This window comes from Humulus lupulus, chromosome 6, assembly GCF_963169125.1.
Source record: "Humulus lupulus chromosome 6, drHumLupu1.1, whole genome shotgun sequence".
In the NCBI taxonomy this organism is placed as follows: domain Eukaryota; kingdom Viridiplantae; phylum Streptophyta; class Magnoliopsida; order Rosales; family Cannabaceae; genus Humulus; species Humulus lupulus.
In genome coordinates, this window is record NC_084798.1 from 179,358,223 (window position 1) to 179,375,059 (window position 16,837).

Below are 16,837 nucleotides of genomic sequence, written 5' to 3' on the forward strand. Positions count from 1 at the left end.
GACAAAATTTTGTAACTAAATTCTATATTATATCAAAATTAGGAATCTTAATGATCTCCAAAATTTTCTAATTTCTCATAAGTGAACATGTACTCTTTTGTTCTCCATAGAATCCTTATAACCCATTTGGCTGCATAACAAATGTTCTTTATAGGGTTACTTAAATATCTATCCAACATCATTGCCATGTACGCTAAATACGAATTTATACATGCTTGAGCATACATTAGATTCCCAATAATTAAAGTAAATAGAATCTTTGTATTTCTTGAATTCTAAGGTTGCTTTTAGAGCAATGACCTAGACAACTTATTTTCTTTAGCTACAAAGGTTTTCACCTGGTCTACTGTCTTTCATGGCAAGCCTTTTGAATACTTTATTAATATAACTCTTTTGCTTTAGTTCAAGAATACCCCAAGAACAATCGCAATATATCTGAATCCCTGATATACATAATGAGTATATCATTTATGGAAAGCAGTATTTCATTAACATATAGAGTTAGGAACATATGCTTACTCCCACTAAACCTGTGAAATATACAATTATCAAAAGCATACATCTCAAAACCAAACGAGACAATACTTAATGACAATTCTAGTAACTTTGACAAGAATCTTGCTTGAGTCTATAGATGGATTTTCTTAATTTGCAAACCATATTCTTTTGGATCTTTGGACACAAAGGTTTATGGTTGCACCACATAGCTTGTTTCATCAATATCACCATTGAGGAATGTCACTTTAATATCCATCTATTTAAAATTAATGCCTTCTTTATGAGTATATTCTTTAGTTACAAGAAGTACCTTATACTTCTCCACATTGAAATTTGCATCCCTTTTGGTTTTAAATATTCATTTACAACCAATTGGTTTTGCACCTTCTAGCAATATGACAATTCCCAAAACTTTGATGTCTTGCATTTATGGCATCATTCTAGTTTTGAGACTTAGAACCTTTCATGGTATGATAAAAGTTGATTGGATCATCTTCCATCATTCCATTATTTCCTTATGTTCTTTCTCTCATGAATCTCATTAATGGCGCTGCCTTTGAGGTTGTTGAGTTTGTTTTTCTAGAATAATTACCTTATCTTGAAAGGGAAGTTGTTTGATATTGTCTTGTCGAGGTTCTGGATCCACTTCTTGATTAATGACAAGTATTGGAACTTGAAAATTGTTGAAAGTGATAGTAGGAATTTGATTTAAGCCAAATTCCTCTTCAAAAGCATTCTCTTTAACCTTATTTCCCCCCCAAACTCAACATCCTCAAAATTATTAACTTTTCTCGTCTAAAAATTGAACCTTAGTATGAAATCACAAAATGTGTATCCCTTTAATTACTCAGAGTATACAATAGCTCCTTACTATTTTTGAAGTCTGGATTCCTTTCATGTGGCTTATAAGGCTTTGCCTTAGTTGGACATCCAAAATTAGAAAATAATCCTTATGTTAGACTGTTAGTCTAACCACAACCATAGTTCATAAAGAGTTTTAGCTAATACTTTACTTGATACATTGTTCAGGATTTATGTTGCATTTTTAACAGTTTCTTCCCATAATGAGTTTGATGAAGAAGAATGACTAATCATACTTCTTACCATGTCCTTAGTTAAATGTTTCATTACTTCTCCAATAATATCCTTCATGCTAGGTTTGCCTGACATTTGTATTGTATGATGAAGTCACATTTCTTTAGTAATTGTGCAAAACAAAATCTAAGACGTTGCTCACCTAATTCATCATACCTCTCATGGTAGTATTGACCACCATAATTAGTTTTGACGACTTTAATTTTCTTGCCTAGTTTATTTGTCAACTGTGGTTTTGAAAATTTAAAAGAAATAACGTCTAAAGATTAATGTCCTATATGAATAAAAATAGGCACCCTTATCTTGAATAGTCGTCGCTGAAAATAATAAAATATTTTCGATCACTCCATGAAACCATAAGGAATGATAAACCAAAAGACAATATATATATATATTATAGTCCTAAGATGTCGAAACTATATTTAGGCACCTAATTTCTTTATATTTGTTTGTGTGTTTCCCCTATAGATATCAAATACAAATCCTAAAATTTGTTAAATCAAGGGTTCAAGAATTCTATCAAAGAATGAGTCTTTATATTCTTCTTTGGGAGATATGACATAAATACTTATACCAAAGTATGATAGAATTCTCATCAATTAATTTATTGTAGCGCACCAATTTTTTTTTTAGTAATTTGTGTGCTTTATTTTTTTATTAATTGTTAAGTGTTAGGAATTTTTTTTATTATTTGTTTGAATTATTTTGTAGAAATTATGTAAATTAAAATTGTTAATTTTTTTATTTAATTGTTTTAATTTGTGAATTCTTGAGATTTGATTGTGTTCACCAATGTGCATGATTAGTAGAAATGCACCCTAGCGCTTGTGTGTGTGCATGTGCATGGTATGCATGGTAATCATGCATTAGTTTTATATTCTTAATGTGTTTTCCTTTTTATTTATTTATTATTAGTATAAAAAGAGAAAATAAGAAAATAAAGAGGTAAGTTTATATGTACACTTGTACCCATTTTGGAAAGTTGGAAAATTTGTGAACAAGTATGAAAGGCCTTACTTTGCCGAGTAGAGAGAGAGAGAGAGAGAGAGTAGGGAGGTGGTCAGCTAGGGGAGAGAGGGAATCAAGATGTGAGTTTCCCTTTTTTTATGTTGACACCTTCCCCTTGATTGCTTCCATTATCCTAATTGATTCCCTTGCAAAAATCAAGGAAATTAGGATTTGGGACTTACCCTTGTCCCATTGGCTTAGTAGTTAACCTCTTAGGGTTAGGATTTGGGAGATAAAAGGAAAGAGGAGCTCTTCCCTTGCTCATTTGGTGTGCCAACTGCTCCACACACACACACACACACACACACGCACACACACACACACGCGCGCACACACACACACACACACACACACACACACACACACACACACAGAGAGAGAGAGAGAGAGAGAGAAAGAGAGAGAGAGAAGGATCGTGAAAGAGGAGAAGGAGAAGAAGAAGAGAATGGGGGGTTCAAAAATTGATAGGTATGATTTTATTTTTGGTTTTGGTTTATTCCCCTAAGTATGTTTCTTCCTCATTGCTAAGTCTCTCATTTTCTCCTTGCTTGTGGTTTGAAAATGGTGGTAGGGCATTCAAGGTGGTTGTACTCTAGGGTTCTTGTTACTCTTGTATTCTTGATTCCACAATCAAGAGAGGTAATGGATTCTCTCTTATTTTGTTTGATTTGGTGTTGATCTTGGATTTTGATTTTGAAGTATGGATTGATATGAAAAATTCTAGCCTTGTTGTGGTTTTGTTGTTATATTGATTCTTGTTATGCTTTGATGGTTGTTGTTGAGAGGAGAAATGATCATGATATAAGGAATTTTTTTTTTTATGGTGTATAGTCGATCTAATGTATGTTTTGGAAATCTTGTTATTGAATATTTTGATTGATAAACATGCTTATGGAAGTGGCATATGATTTTTAGGTATTATAGATCAAAGCATGCTAGGGTTTTATAAGTGTTGTGCTTATGTTTTAAGTAATCTAGGGTTCTTATGTATAGTCCTAATATTGTTTTTGTATGTTCATTGTTTTAAAATAGAAACATGCTAGGATTTCTTATCTTTTAGCATGTTTGGTTTTAATGCTCTTCCTATCTCGTGGTCATTTGTGATCTTAGGAATATGCTACGTTTTTATTTGGGTTTTGGAAACAATAAGGGATAGGGACATGCTATAGGTTTCAGCCAAGGGTTCCTTGTAATATGTTTTGTTTATATTGACCTTGAAAACATGCTAATGATTTGATTGTCTAGATTATGTTATAATTTCTTTTGTTGGGATGTATGAGTTGTAGAAACATGTTAGGTGATGTTTCAACATGATTAAATGAGAAATTTAGATAAACACATGCTTGCTGTTTTTTTTTTTTCATTATTTGACGGTGATGATAAATCAATAATTTTAAAATGCACAAGTTATGCCTCAAAGTGATATTTTGGATTTATATATAAAAAAAGACATTTTATTTCACATGTTAATGGGTTTTTTTTTTATTTAATTAAACACATGCAGTTTTTTTTATATATTTTGTGAAAGAAATTATGGTTTTAGTCCAATTATGTGAATTTAAACAAATAAAATGCTTGCTGGAATTTTTGGTCTATTAGGAGAAAAATATCTTTTAAATAAAATAAGTAAAACATGTGCTCATGTAAATTAAACCTTAGACTATGTACATGAAAAATATAATTTTTCATACTTTAATGGGTATTTTCTCATATATATTTATGCAGTTTTTTTTTATCTACAAAATAATTAAGTAACATTATTTTTTTAAAAAGGTGACCAAGGGATTTATCTAATAAATGTGAATATAGTTGGATTTTTTTCAACTTTTATATATTGATGACTTAAATGTGTAATTTTCTAGAAATGTTATTTTTGATATGTCATGTTTAAATACTTATTTTAATTGCCAAGATAAAAAAGTCTTTTGTGAAATAAATTAATCATGCCAAATTTGTTATTTTACAATTAACTACAAAATTTTGTCACTTTATTATTAATTTTAAAAATAATAAATGAGATAATTATTTTACACAATTAGGACTAAAGAATATTTTTAAAAATAAATTGAGTTTTTGCAATAAAATTTATGGATAGCAAATATATGATTTAAATGAATAAAGCGGTAATAATTAATTGACTATTATTTTATGTTGCTGATTTTTTGTGAAATTGACAAGAAAATAAATGAACAAATAATTCAAACTCAACACTAGTTTTAAGTACTGTCCCACATATGCATGCTACATGTAAGTTCACTTTTACGCTCAAATATATGTTAGTTAATTAGATTCATGTTTCCTGATTTGTAATCATTGAGAATTTCTTAGTAGAAATTACATTATTCTTTTATGATTTTATGTTTTGCCATGAGTTTACTATATGAATGTAGTCTTCTCGTGCTTACTTGAATACTGGTGTATTTTTTTGTACTTCCTTACTGAGCTTTTAGCTCACCCCCTTACTTTTCCCTCTTTAAGGTAGGCAATAGGGTTTCTCCTTGGCACGCACAGTGATGTGGGAAGTTCTGACGTTTAGGCATGTATGACGCGGGGTGTCCTATGAGCGATTAGCAATCAAGATGAGCGCCAAGAATAATTAAGAACTTATGTTATGGTTTATGTTTTTCAATAATGTCAGTGGGACTTCTTATGTTTATTTTGTTTTCAAAGACTGCATAAAGACACAATATTTTTATTTCAAACTATTGGGCCCAAATTGTATGTTTTATCAAGACCCCACTGAACTTTTCCTTAAAATTGTATTTTTCTAATACATGTGAGTTGAGTGACGTATTTATAAAGTAATCGAATATGGCATTCTTTACATTTATAGTTTGTATCATAGGATGATTTGCAAGATTTCATTATATGAGGCAAATCTACTAATAAATATAGATTATAAATAAAAAAAACTAGTAGATTAATATTGGAATCTTAAAAAAGACTAAATTTTCAAATTCTATATGAACAAGATGACCTAATTTGTTCAAAATAGAACTCAAAACCAAATGTCATTTAGGTGATGATACTACATAAGTCTTTTCCCAAATCCAAAAATAACTAGTGTTATCCTTGTAGCCTCCACTGTAAGTGTTTCACCATTGCCCACAAAAACACACACAAACATCCAACATTCATCATGTGCAATCTACATCTTGTTTCAACCAAACCATTTAGATGAAAGAAAAACTTTACTTTTTTAGTATGCCAAATTTGAACATCAATTTATCCAAAAGTTATCTATGTTATAATCACAGATGTACATGAAATTCGACCAAATATTAACTTTCCTTTGGGAAAATTAATATACACATGAGTTGCCTACACGCAATCATCTTCATATTTTAAATAAATAATTGAAATATGATTTGTATAAATAAAACTCCTTAAACAATATAATATATTTCATAATATTTGTTGACACAGTTTTTCACCAACATAAGTTTAAGAAACCCAATTAGAGAGATTAAGCTCGATAATAAACCATAATTGTAAACTCACAAGATTTTAATGTGGTTCAGTGGTTAAAATCCACCTAGTCCACGAGTCATTCTTATTCTTGCTTAGGAACTCTTGAAGAAATTGTTTATGACAATTTCAACTGAGTTTTTGCATACAAGATGTCAATCCCTTTTACGATAAATTTTGCTTATATTTATAGGGGATTGTGATGGACAATATTTGGTAACCGCACTATAAATGGTAACATACAATATTGGGTAACTTCCCAAATAAATGGATATGTAAATACCATAATTAAGCATATTTCCATTTACATCAATTAATAAATGTATATAACGATCATGTGCATTTAATGCGCATATTGGGCATCCGAGCTTGTAGGGATTCTTCAATATGCACATATTTGAATCGCCTCGAGCTAGATGTCTCACTCGAACTAGATATAACTGGAGCAGGGTGGATTGACTTAGATTACACTCGGGCCTGATGAGAGCGATCTAGACGTGGGACGCTTCGATCTCTTGTCATCAACATTTCAAACGATCTAAAGGATCTTGGCCTATCCCAGACTCTTGTCTGAAGCTAACGAGATATCTCGGAAGCCTTGTAATATTTATTTATTACGTACCAGCTGTACCCCGAGTAAGATATTTGAGTTCATACTTTTAGGGTACAACATTTTCCCCCCAAGTCCTTGCTCGTGCATGATGTCACTTCTGACACACACAGTGGGACTTTTTGACTTTTGTTGTGAGAAAACATGCCATGCCACTCACTCGAGTACGGGACACGTGTCTGTTCAAGTTTTGAGTACTGTGATAGTTGTCTTGTCAACCTTTTGTACACCGTTTGGTTTATTTAATTTTGACCCTCGAATCTCGGTCTCCTTTAATCGCGTGGGCTAGATTTTTCCCCAAGTTTGACGTATAAATAGGAAAACAAAACCTGACATTCACCACATTTGCATTCAAATTCCCCTTCCTTCTTTCTCTCCAAAAATTCTCAGAAACCTTCTTTCTTTCCTCTCAGAAATCCCCACAATGATTACCTCCTAGATTTTCTTCAATCTTCATCGTTCTTCGTCCTTTTCCAACCTCGATCAAGAACCAATCTGTAAGTACACCTTTACTCTGGTTTAAATTTCTTTTTAATTATTTTTTGACAAATTTATGAAATTTTCTAGTGTGTTTTTACCTTAGTTTGGTTCTGTACCGATTCTGTTTGGGTTATACTTGGCCAAAACATATAGGACTAGAATTTTAGGTTGTACTTGGCCGAAGTTTCAGTACCTTCCCGAGATTAGGGCGCGTTAATTAGGGACGCACATGGGACCACATGTCAGGGTATTAAGCCTGAACTTAACCCGTAGATACTTTAGTTCAAGTAGTAAAACCGAGTAGTGAAGCCTTAGAATTTTAGGTCGCAATTTCTTCTGTTATTTAGAACTAGGTTACATCCCTAGGTCGCCTCTAATGAGTCATTTTTTAATCAGGCAAACTAAAACAATCGGCATGGCCTTTCAAAAGAAAAAGACTGTGGCATGCTCCTCTTCTTGAGGCAAGGATAACCAGGTTGCTCCCGAAACCCCCATCCCCCACTTTGGTCCATTGGGGGAGTAGGAGATTGAGGGAGGACCTGACAGTTTCTTTGAGGCCAAGAGGATTGTGTCTCGAATTACTTCTCAATCCAAGGTAAATAAAACAATGTTAAGTCACGGGATTGAGATGAACCCCGAAATCTACGCTTGACCTCCATTGGAGGGTGAGCAGAGCTGTGCCCTGTTAGAGGACGACTTCAGTGCCTGGAGTGATGGACATGTGAAGGCAAGTTCCTTCCTCCCACTGGATCAATACTTTGCGGACTTCTTGAACTACGTGAAGCTCACCCCATTTCAGCTCCTGCCAAATTCTTATTGCCTCCTCGCATGATTAAATTATCTATTCTTCAAAAACGAGTGGGAGGTCCCCACCCCAGAGGATATTTTATATTTTTTTTGTTTGAAGGCCAATCCAGATGTTAGAACCTGTGGTGATGGTTTTTCTTACCTCACCCGGTTCCCCAAATCCGGTAGCATTATTAACCTCCCTAGTCATCCAAATGACTTCTAAGACTAGTTCTTTATGTTGAACAGATTTTGAAATAGTGAACATCGTTATTTCAACCGACCTCGTAACTGTCTTATCTTCTAAAATTTTCATATGAATTCCATAATTTTGTCGAGTTTTACTTATTATGATCGAATTTTTTTATCTTATGTAGCTATTTATAAGAAAACAACTCGGTCTAAAACACTAGGAGGTTAATACAAAACTCTGGCCAACGCTCCCTCCGAGGAGAAAGAGCTTAAGGTGGTGGCGAACGACGCCACCATGATGGCGAATGACGCCACCATGATGGCCTGCAGGCTGATCATAGAAGATCAAACACTGGCCATTAGACCTCGAGATCTTCCCAAGAGGCTACCTTCAGTAGTTGAAGAGGTTGAGGAAGAGGAAGAGGTCGCATTATTGGTCGTAAAAGAAAGATTGTTGAAGGTGGGCAGGATACTGACCAAGGTCATGCTGAATCGAGGGTAGCAACCAACGTTTCAAGCCAAGGTAATAAAGATAGGGAAATTAACCGTGATGCTGCCAGTTTTGAACTAACCTGATTCAGTCTGAGGCCTCATGAGCAAACATCCCAAAGACGTGAACCTGGATGTAACCTTGCATCAGTACGTCGACCAATTGGTTGTTCGCAATATCTTTATCTACCCTAAGTACACCATAGTAGTAGATAACACTTACACTTTAGGTCCACCATTTTTTATCAATATGGGACAAATCTCCTATCATGGCATTCCTTGTGTCATGGTTCCTTTACCCCAAGTATTAGGCAGGCTAGTAAGTCCTGTGAAGTAGTAATGTTAGAATCTCTCCCTCCCCCCATTAATCCAGGAGTTAGAGGTTGTGTCTAGTTCAGTCCATAGTCCAGAACTAATCGTAGTATTTTCCTCCTCTAGTTCGAAGGGTAGGGTTCTTGTTCTGTTACTTCTTGTTGTTTACACAGTTAGAATTATAAGTATTTGTTCTAACTTTTTTTTTCATTCTTGCAGAAGAAGATATGAGCTCTAGGACATCTTCAACACCGGCCCTACCGTCAAGAGGCTGAGGATTTTGAAGAAGGCTACATCCAGAATCGTAGCTGTTGCTAGATCTCCAGCTAAAGCCAAGGGAAGCAACTCTAGCCAGAAGCAGGCCCAATCCTCTGTGATTATGACCTAAGATGCTCCTCCCCCAGCTTCTCGTGGTCCTGCGTATATCCTGTAGGTCGTCCAAGTCGCAGCCCCAACTATCGCGATCTCAAGTCTTGTCATCGAGGTGGGGAAACATCCAGAACCCCTATGTGGTTCGCTCCAAGAGATCGTGAATCATATGACAAAGCTTGCAAACCCGATCAGCACTAGAGAGCTGTACACCACAGAGGCGAAACCCATGACAATCATCCTTGACTCTGCGTTGGGGACGACTCTGACCGTAAGTCCTATCCTTATCCCCCTTCTTTTGTTCAATGTTTTCACGAATTGACCCCTCATTAATCATCTGTTTCAATCTTCCATGGCTCAGAACCGAGGTATTTCTCAGATCCGGACTAAGGTGGAAGAGGCTAGGTAGCTCTGGAAACCTTCCAAAATAACGAAAAAATTGCTAACGCAGAAGCTTTGGAGGTTATCCCAGGCCTCGATCAGATTATGAAGGAGGTCGAGGACCTTAAGCTGAAGGTTTTGGAGGTGGAGGAAAAGTCCCTATCCAAGGCCAAGGAGGATGCTGCTCGGATCGAGGAGCTTAATGTTCAGGTGAAGGGTCACAGAGCCCAGATAGAAAGCTCATTGGAGGAAATGTTCTATCAGTTTTGGGCATACAATTAGAACGGAGACTTCTCATTCCTCGATGTCAAAGTTTGGGGACACTATCTCGCCAAGTTTCAAGACTGATTGGCAAATGAGTTCGCAAAGATGATGGAGTCGGCTTCTGGGGTCGGAGCTGATGGAGGAGAATAGGAGGTGTTATCTCAGGAGCAAACGGTCCAAGCTCAGAGCTGATGAGAGGACTCTTGTAAGGAGGCCTTTTAGGCCGAGATGATTTCCTTAGGGTACTGCTTCAAGGTTAATTATCCTCATTCAATTTACACATATTTTCCTTATATATGTTGATTTTTTTTTTATGTCCGGTCTAACTTCTCCCCTTTTTCATCGATCACTATCGTGTTTATAAACTTTTGCTTTTATACACTTGCACAATGGTAAGGAGTGCTGTTTAGATTGAGACATGTGCGTGATGGCTTGACCAGTTAGTTTCTAGTCGTTGATCTGGTTATATCCAAGAGTTTTGATCGCCAATTTGCGCATACATGTTATGATTAAGGCCTCGGACCTGATTTGGGTCCAGGATTTTTGAACCTAGTTAATTCAAGGATTTTTATTTCGCTCTGAGTTTCCTTTGTTGGTATTAAATGATTAAATCAAAGGTGCACAACAACATATATGGACCAATTTTAATAGATATTAATACCAGCCAGGATCATATACATATATACAAATTAAATCACATACAAAACAGATAAGGGATTACCTCTTGTAGCCTATCAAATGTCCTTGAATATTTTTGTATAAAATCAACGATCTCTTATCCAGTAATCTGAAAGCTCACACCTTAATCTTCAAGACCAATCCTCAAACACACAAGGACGTGTGTGGGCACGTAGGATTCAAATGGTTGATTTATGTGACTCTCTAGATGTACTAAACACATGAGATCTAGAGAGGTTTGACTGAGAGAAGATGTCTAGAATAGTTTTTAGGTTTTGAGAAAACTATCGCTTTTTAAAGAGAGTCTATATTTTTAATCTTATAAAAAATAATGAAAAACTTCTTCTGAAAATCACGTACTATTAGACTTATATAAAAATATTTAATTTAATTAAATAATCTTTATTTTATTAAAAATAAAATTCAAATTAAAGCTGATCTGATATTTATATTTAATTATTTATATAAATCGTATTTTAAAAAATAATTAAATAACTGATTGAACAAATTTATTGAAATTCAAAATTCAAATCCCAGGGATAAAAATCCCTAAGCTAAGCGCCACACACTGTGTTGTACAATGTGTGTCGCCCAACCCTATTAGGGTTTCCCTACTTTTCTCATTTGTTTGTTTAATCAACTTTTATGACTATATATATCTCCCAACATAAATATCAGTTAAAGCAAAATTAACTTTATCTTAAAATATCGGTTTTAAAATAAATAAATATCATATTCTAGATAAGATATTTATTATTCTCTCTCTTTATATTAATCCAAACAAGATTAATATTAATTTTAACCTATAGTTTTTCAAAATAAAACTATATAGTTAAATAATTAATTAATTCACAATTAATCAATTGCCCATAATTATCACATTATTATTTCCTTGCCCTAAAAAATTATTTCCTTTGCAATTTAGTCCTTGTCTCTACAAATCATTCTTTTGATATCCTTACGCTTGACTGTGTAGGTCAGAGGTGATCTGGGGACCATGGACCTATAATATGAATCTCCAATAAACCAGATTATTAATCAAACTTTTTAATCTAATAATCTTATTTATTAATTCCATGATTACTCCACTATAAATATGAAATTGCACTCTAAGAATTTAAAGAATTATATTTACAGAGTTTTATCTTGTAGTCCATTGATTTAATCAATATATGTAGTTCTGTCCTCCATTATTGGTTCGTTAATTAGAGTTGGTCAAAATTACCATTCTACCCTTCTAATTACCTCTTGATCCTTAAGTACCATTAATTCATTAGCTAATAATTAATCTATAATCTAATTATAGATTTGAGCTCAATAACTATTCAGTTCCAGAATTAACCCTCAAGGGAACCAATATTCGATCAGTTAGGAAAGCATAGATTCTAATATTGTAATTCATGTTCCCAGCCATCCATGATATTTAATCTCCAAAACAAATTCATTAGCCTCATTATTCTAAGAGACCTTAACTAGTGAATCAAAAGATCCAATAAACACTAACAAGAGTTCGTGAATACTCAGGATTTGGACTGATCTACAAATGATCATCTATTATGATAAGGATTAAATCTTTATGTCAAATGAAAAGTTTATAAAGATAATTAATTCTCATCGGTCCTGTCATTAATAATCTCTATTATATACATCACATTTACTACGATGTCTATCCACGTTAGTAATTCGAATCTAGATCACTCGCATCTCGTATGCTTAGCAAACCGTACTAGTAATCATTCATTAAAGATTCCATACTTTAATATGTTACTGACTATTTTATTCATTATATATGATCTTAATTTTCTTATACTAATACAAGATCATGTTCTCATGAAAGAATAAGGAATTTTCTTGATATTATTTTATAATTAATTCAAACAATAATTATAGCATTCAAATATTATAAAATTATACTTTTATTTTAAACCAATAAAATGTCTTTACATGCTTTTAGAGCATGAATCCTAAAAATGTCCCACTTTCCCTCAAAGCAAGTGAGGCATCTCCCTTAATCCCATATTGCGCACGTGACCCATGAACGACTTTGCATGAAGTGTCTTGGTAAACAGGTCATCCATGTTCTGTTCGAATGCTATCTTCATAACAGTCACATCACCTCAGTGTACAATCTCTCTTACCAGATGGTATTTCCTTTCTATATACTTTCATCTCTTTTGGCTTCTCGGTTCTTTGGAATTAGCTACTGCACCACTGTTGTCACAGTACAAGATTAGTGGCTTATCCATATATCTAATTACTTCTAGATCAGTGTATAACTTCCTCAACCAAACTGCCTCCTTAGCTGCTTCACAAGCCGCTATGTATTCGACTTACATGGTTGAATCAACTATACTGGATTGTATAATGCTTTTCCAAACAACAACTCCTCCACCAAGAGTGAACACTGACCCAGATGTCGACTTTCGACTGTCTGTATATGATTGGAAATCAGAATCAGTCTATCCAGTGGGATTCAGCTCACCCCCCCCCCCCCCCCCCCCCCCGCCGAATATACAAGCATATAATCTCTCGTTGTCTTAAGATACTTGAGAATGTGCTTTACTGTAATCCAGTGTTCCAAACTAGGATTTGATTGATAACGACTTACAATCCCAAATGCATAACATATGTCGGGCCTAGTACACAACATAACATACATCCGACTCCCAACCGCTAAAGCATAGGGATACTTTCTCATATCCTCTTCCTCCTGAGGTGTCTTAGGATGTTGTTCCTTGGAGAGAGAAATTCCATGTCTAGTTGGTAACTGACCTTTCATGGAATTCTCCATAGAGAATCTTTCAAGCACCTTATCTATATAATTAGCCTGAGAAAGTGCCAAGAGCTTGTTCTTCATATCCCTTAGGATTCGGACTCCTAGAACATAGCTCGCCTTGCCCAAATCTTTCATTTAGAAATTTTCGGCTAACCACTTCTTCACGTTTGAAAATGTCTCTGCATTGTTCCCAATGAGCAAAATGTCATCAACGTAAAGAACTAAGAAAACTACCATTTTTCCTTTGATGTATTTATACACACATGATTCGTCAACATTCTGTTTGAAGCCATATGTTTTAATTGTTTCATCAAAAGTGATATTCAAGATCTAGATGCTTGCTTTAATCCATAAATAGATTTCAGCAGCTTGCACACCTTTTGATCTTCCCCATTTCTTATGAACCCGTCTGGTTGTACCATATAGATACTTTCAACAAGATAGCCATTTAGAAAAGTTATCTTGACACCGATTTTCCATATCTCATAATCATTGGCAGTCGCTATGGATACGAGGAAGCGAATGGATTTGAGAATGGCAACAGGAGAAAATGTTTCTTCATAATCAACACCTTCTCTCTGAGTATAACCTTTGTCTACTAGCCTTGCTTTGAAAGTCTCTACTTTCCCATCTACACCTCTTTTCTTCTTGTATATCCACTTAGAACCTATGGGCTTGACATCTTCAGGTGGATCCACAAGTTCCCAGACAGAATTGGAATACATCGATTCCATGTCTGGGTTCATGGCTTCTTGTCATTTCTCCTTTTCAGGATCATCCATTGCTTCTTTGAAGGTTATTGGATCATCCTTGTCTGTATGAGAAACAAGGACATGTGCCTCATGTTCGTAGAAAATAGGTTGTCTCACAATCCTCCCACTACGACGTTGTACCAGGGTTTCTCTTTCAGGAATCATGGTTTCCTTGGTTTGTCATTTATCATTTAATGATGAAGATGATTGTGATGAGATCTTATCTTCTGTGAGTTTCTCCAATACTACCTTGCTTTGAGGTTTATAGTTATTCATATAGTCATGTTCAAGGAAGGTCGCCTCTTGTCTCTGGAGTGTAGCAAAAAAAAAAAAAATGCACACTTCAGACCTTGAATCAAGTTTCCTTCATTTAGGTCTAAGAACATGAGCATGACAACCCAAATGAGGATATGGTGCAAACTAGGTTTGTTTCCATTCCAAAGTTCCAATGGTGTTTTGCTAATGGTCTTAGATGGGACCACATTCAAAATGTAATTCGTCATTTGAAGTGCATATCCCCAGAATGAGAGAGGAAGTGATGAGCAGCTTAACATAGACCTGGCCATGTCCAACAAGGTCTTGTTTCTTCTTTCAGAAACACCATTTTGTTGTGGCGTTCCTGTTGTTGTGAGGTGGGATAGAATACCATGCTCCAGCAAAAAATCTTTGAATTCTAAATCCAAATATTCTCCACCTCGATCAGATCGAAGTGTCTTAAGAGTCTTACCTAACTGCTTCTCAGCATCAGCTTTGAATTCTTGAAAGTTACCAAAGGTTTCAGATTTCCTAAGCATTAAGTAAGTATGACCATATCTCGAGTAGTCTTCAATAAAAGTGACGTAGTACTCATACCAACCTCTTGCTTGTACATTAACTGGACCACAGACATTCTCTGTACAAGCTCCAAAGGTTCTTTGGCTCTATTGCCTTTCGCTGAGAAAGGACGTTTGGTCATTTTTTCTTCTAGACAAGATTCATAAACCAGAAGAGTTCCAACTCTTAGCTCTCTCAAAATTCCATCTTTTGTTAACCGGTTTATCCTATCTAGACCTATATGACCAAGTCTAAGATGCCAAAGATATGTGTCATCCTCGTTTGAAACTTTTTGTCTTTTGTTACCTTGTGGTTTTGCTACTTTAAATAATTTTGAATTTTAAGCGTTTGTTCATTTGATTTAAGCATATATAGTCTGTTATTATGTTCTGCTTGACATATTTTGAAACCATTCTTCGAAATAAAAATCACATTATTACTAAAAGAAATATCGAAAATTATTCATGCAACATAGATGAAGAAACTAAATTTCTAGAAAATCTAGGAGTAAAATAAACATTGTTCAAAACAAGATAATTGTTCCCAAGGTGGTCCTTTAATTTTCAAATTAATTTATCTTGGATTAGTATATATATTTTATTTGTTTTTATATGTTGCATTCATGCATCATGTTTACTTTTCCAAATAAAATCATATATTTATTATATGTTTTAATTCATTATATTTTATTTATTTATTGGAAGCAACAATGATCAATTCTCTTAATCCTGATCATGTAGTTGAAAACTTGGGAAATCAAACATACCTCATTGACAAACTCTTGGAAAGGATTCAATTTAGTCTTAACCACATAAGAAGATGGTACGAAGGGATTCACATTGTCTTCGGAACACAAAACTTGTATGGAGCGATCTATGATCTACCACCAGAGGTTCCAAGCTTTTCATCCAGCTTTGATAAACATGAAAAATATGGTGAATGGATGAGATCGAATCATCTGGCACGTCAATGCATGTTATCAACCATGCATGGTGACATTAAAGAAAGATATATGGTTATTGAAACTGCATACAAGATGCAGGCCATGATAAAGGATGGCGCTATAGCACATGCTCAATTTTTGAAATACAGAGTAAATTCGATTTACTCAAAAAACTCTTCTTTAATTTTTTTTGAATGGTTGATTCAAAATTATGCCACTAATATTATTTTTCATATGTTCTTGTTTTCAGGGATGGAAAAATATTTTGAGAAAAAGAGTAGTTGCATTAAAACCAAAGCGAAGAAGAAATGACGAAGACAATTGAATAAAGAAAAGATTAGTTTAGAAATTTATTTTGTTTTGTTTAAAACAATTTAATTTTTTTTTGTCATTTTGAAATAGTTGATTTTCATTATGAAAGAAATTGATAAGTCCTTTCTTTAAAGTAGTTCTAGAATTCTTTCTAGAAACTATGTTTTTAGATTCCTTTATTTGATGAATGAACAAATTTAGTATTTCTTTTGAATAATAAATTCAGTTGTTATTTTTGAAATATGCTTATTCCACCTATTTCATCAATGAGTATAAATGATAATTATGAATTATTTATTATTGTGCAAATCATAGATTTAATAAGATATCTTATTCCAACCACAAATTAAGTGAAACATATATGTGAATTATTTTTGAGATTGACTTGTAATTAATTAGACACATAAAACAAATAAAAAAAGTCTTTTATTGCAACCATTCAATGGTTTTCTCCTTGTTTATATAGTCTATTAATTAAAGTTAACCAACAGACCTTTCTCTAATAAAGGCTCAAAAATCACATAATCGTTTAGCTAATACATAGAGATGTATGTTGAACTTTTTAAAGTTTAAAAGCTAAAAGAAATAATAATAGTAAGTCAATATTGATT